Genomic DNA, 4,286 nt, shown 5'->3' with positions numbered 1-4,286 from the left:
AGACCCAGGTTCCATCCTGACTACGGGCTCTGTCTGTACTGAGTTTGTACGTTCTCCCCGTCACCCGCGTGGGTTTTCTCCGAGATCTTGTTTTTTTTCTCACACTCAGGTTTGTAGGTTAATTGGCTTGGTATAAATGTAAATTGTCCCTAGTGTGTGTAGGATAGTGTTAGTGTGCGGGGATCGCTGGTCGGCGCGGACTCGGTGGGCCGAAGGGCCTGTTTCCGCGCTGTATCTCTAAACTAAACTAAAATGAGGTCGGTGTTGTTTCGTGTTCAAGAGCCTGATGGTTGATGAGAAGACGTGGCGCAGCGAGTAGAGACCCGGGTTCCATCCCGACCACGGGCGCTGTCTGTACGGAATTTGTACGTTCTCCCCGTGACCTGCGTGGGTTTTCTCCGGGTGCTCCGGTTTCCTCCCACACTCCAAACACGTGCAGGTTTGTAGGTTAATTGACTTCGGTAAAATTGTAAACTGTCTCCTGGTGTGTGTGGGGTAGTGCTAGTGTGTGGGGATCGCTGGTCGGCACGGTCTCGGTGGGCCGAAGGGCCTGTTTCTGCACTGTACCTCCAAAGCCTAAAGTTAAGTACAGATGCTGCCTGAGCCGCTGAGTCCGTACACCAGCATCTTGTGCCTGTCCACAGGCGGGCTCAGGGTGAAGTGGGAAATATGAGACGGTGTGGATCGTTGGCTGATGGGTGTGGATTTACGGAACAGGCACGGGATTGGGGGCTTTGGAACGTGTGAGGCACGGAGATGGACAGAGACAAAAGATGCAGCAGCTTTGAATAAATATAATTTTTAATTGCTGAAGATGGTGTCTTTGATTACAATGCGCTACAATTACTGAATGCGACACAGTCTCCCAGCCGACCCGACCCGACCCGACCCAAACGCAGAGCACCATCACCTTGTGTGTGGAGTATCCCACCCACATGCCTCACACGGACATTGTAGCCGCACGCACACGGAACCGGCAGAGAACCTCCGCTCATGGTCACGGACCACAACACGCACACGCTCGCACACGCACGCACGCCCAGACTTGCACCCCAACGATGACCATGTTCATCCGCGTGGACCAGAGTGAATGTACCACCCCTCACACACACACGCACGTACCACACGCATGTTCACACGCATGCACGCACCGCTACACGCACGCACACACGCTCATGTACGCACACACATGTACAGGGTCATGTCCACCTGCCTGGGCCACAAAGTGAACGCCCGAGCACTTACACACACACACACATACACACACACGCAAGGGGAGGGGGGGGAGGGGAGAGGAGGGGGGTGGGAGAGGGGGGGGGGAAGGGATGGGAGGCCCCGGTGATGGGGAGGAACGAGACCATCTATAACTGAGTGCTTTACAATGAAGCCGTTGATGCATCGGGTCTGGCACAAGATGTGTTGCCCAGTCCCCCCGTCCCCCCCACCCCACCCCCCCCACCCACTGTGATACGTTCCTCTCCAAGCCTCTGGTTACCAGCTGGGACCTTCCACCTGGCAGCCTCTGCTCCCGGTGACAGAGGTCCACAATTGTCCTAGACTTTACATTCTGGTGACAAGGGCGTGTGGCAACAGGATACAGAGCAGTGCTGGAGTAACTCAGTGGGACGGGCAGCATCTCTGGAGAGAAGGAATGGGTGGCATCTTGGGTCGGGACCCTTCGTCAGGTCTTGACCCATAACGTCACCCATTCATTCCTCCTCCACAGAGATGCTGCCCGTCCCGCTGAGTTACTCCCTGCTGTGAACCAGATGTGCAGTCCCTTCTTGTACACAGACCGGCAGGGACAGGCCCTTCGGCCCACAATGTCAGTGCCGCACGTTACGCCAGGACGGTAAAATCTCCACAGATTCTGACCGGTCGGTCAGTCAACAAGGTGACGCTTTCTGCCATGAGCAGACTTGCGCGCTTACAAGATGGCGGCCACCCCAGGCGAGTGTTTGCGTGCTAGCCAGAGACGCTGATCTACAATCACCCCACGCTCTTAAACCTCGATCCTGACAGCAACGTTTCTTACTCCTATCTGTACACTGCGGACGGCTCGACTGTAATCATGTAGTCTTTACGCTGACTGGTTAGCGCGCAACACAGCTCTTCACTGTACCTCGCCACAGGTGGCCATGATAAACTACACTGAGTGACTGGCTCCACACACCAAACGAGGGTGTGGGTGAACACGCGTGACGTGCACGTGACCGTGAGGAGAGGGGAGACTGCGGCGGCCGGCACTGAGCCACGCCACGCTCTGGGCGACCGGTGGACACGTTACCATCAGGTGTCACGCAGTTGGGGGCTGGAGAGGAGACACAATGCTACCCCGTGCTGCAGGCCGGCCGGTGGAGGGGGACAGAGAGATATGTAGGAAGGAACTGCAGAGGCTGGTTCAAACCAAAGATAGACACAAAAAGCCGGAGCAACTCAGCGGGTCAGGCAGCATCTCTGGAGAGAAGGAGTGGGTGACGTCTCGGGTCGAGACCTTTCTTCAGACTGGGAGATGGTTCCTCAACCTTTGGCCAGCTGGTGGCAGGCAGCGTGTTCCGGTTCCACCATGGAGTGCCACACCTGCACGATGACCTTGTGGACCTCACGGAGACAACACTGCCAGGAGAGAACTTCCAGCAACCCCGCGCCCAAAACCCAATGGACCCTCACACACCTGGGCCAATTCCCCCGACCTTCACCTGCACCCAGGAGCTTGGAGCCAAGATGTCCGAGGGAAGGCCGGCCATCTTTAAGAACAGAACGCAAAGCGCTGGAGTATCTCAGCGGGTCAGGCAGCATCTGTGGAGAACATGGATAGGTGACGTTTCACAGAGTGCTGGAGTAACTCAGCGGGTCAGGCAGCATCTGTGGAGAAAAGAAATAGGTGGCGTTTCGGGGCGAGACCCTTCTTCAAACAAAGAGTTGGGGGAAAGGGAAACGAGAGATTTACACAGTACTTTGGACAAATGAATGGAAGATATTCAGAAAGCAACGATACGCAAGGGAATGTGGAGCCCACAATGGTCTGTTTTTGGCTGTGGGATTGGTGATAACTAGTTACACAGTCAGTGGAACTCAACAGGACGACAGTGAAACTAGTACGATGACCAGGGTGGGGGAGGGACAGAGAGAGAGAGGGGCATCTGCAGTTCCTCCCTACTCCGACCCGAAACGTCACCTATCCATGTTCTCCACAGATGCTGCCTGACCCGCTGAGTTACTCCAGCACTCTGTACCTGCCCTTGGTAAACCAGCATCTGCAGTTCCTTGTTTCTCTGTATTTCTACCTTTGCAGAGCCTGCACTGGCCCGGGGTTTCACGGCCACTTTGCAGCAAGTCTGGAGACTCTAAATGAAGTATCTAAAAGTGAGGAACCTTAATCCTTTTTCCATTTTGTACAAAAATAATGCAGCCAACCTTCTCAACCAGGTATTGATAACTATTGATTTCAGACGCTAGCCTAATAATTACATGGTTACAAACAGTCGTTTTTTCATTAAAGCTAATATTAACACACAGAATATTATTTGCATATTTCTTTGTGCTTTAGAAATGCGCAGGTGAGCCGTGCTGAGAAATGACACACCTCTGCTACAGGTGAGCTGTGAGTCTGCGGCCATTTGGTAGATTGGTTAAGTGCAAGGTGCACTTCCTCACGCCCCCATCTCTGTCACCACTCGGTGGCGCAGCGGGTAGAGCTGCTGCCTCACGGCGCCAGAGACCCGGGTTCGATCCCGACCACGGGCGCTGTCTGTACGGAGTTTGTACATTCTCCCCGTGACCCGCGTGGGTTTTTTCCGGGCGCTCCGGTTTCCTCCCACTCTCCAAAGACGCACATAGGTTGTCTGGTCAATTGGCCCCTCTGTAAATGACTCCGTAATGACAGAAGGGTGAAGGACAGGAGGGGAGCCGCTGGCCGAGTGGGGGAGTGCGCTGGCCGAGTGGTGAGGGGGGGGGCGCTGGCCGAGTGGGGGGGTGCGCTGGCCGAGTGGGGGGGGCGCTGGCCGAGTGGGGGGGCCGCTGGCCGAGTGGGGGGAGGGGAGGGGGAGAGAGGTGTCAGGGAAACAAAGGAGAGGGGGCAGGGGGGATTGCTCACTTCTGGGGGGGGGGGGGGGGGCCCAGCATGAACACGATGGGCCGAGTGGCCTCCTCTCGCGTTGTCATCAGGTGAGAGTGTTTCTAAATACTGACTTATTCTTCTGATCAAACAATTTTACTGAAACTGTCGCCCTGTAGTCGGTGCATAGCAACAGGAACAAGCTGTGTGGCAATACGGAACTGAAGCA

General features: G+C 55.5%; 1 protein-coding gene across 2 annotated transcripts in view; it reads right to left on the bottom strand.

Annotated features, from left to right (window-relative positions):
- Window positions 1-826: 826 nt before the first annotated feature.
- LOC144605169 (MAP kinase-activated protein kinase 2) overlaps window positions 827-4,286 on the bottom strand; it is a 65,715-nt gene continuing 62,255 nt past the window's right edge. For both annotated transcript variants that reach the window (XM_078420247.1, XM_078420248.1), the window contains exon 10: window positions 827-4,286. This exon is cut by the window's right edge and continues 3,752 nt beyond it. The gene's annotated coding sequence lies outside the window, so the exon portion shown is untranslated.

Source organism: Rhinoraja longicauda, chromosome 24 (assembly GCF_053455715.1).
Source record: "Rhinoraja longicauda isolate Sanriku21f chromosome 24, sRhiLon1.1, whole genome shotgun sequence".
Classification (NCBI taxonomy): Eukaryota; Metazoa; Chordata; class Chondrichthyes; order Rajiformes; family Arhynchobatidae; genus Rhinoraja; species Rhinoraja longicauda.
This window is presented reverse-complemented; position numbering and strand designations above follow the sequence as displayed.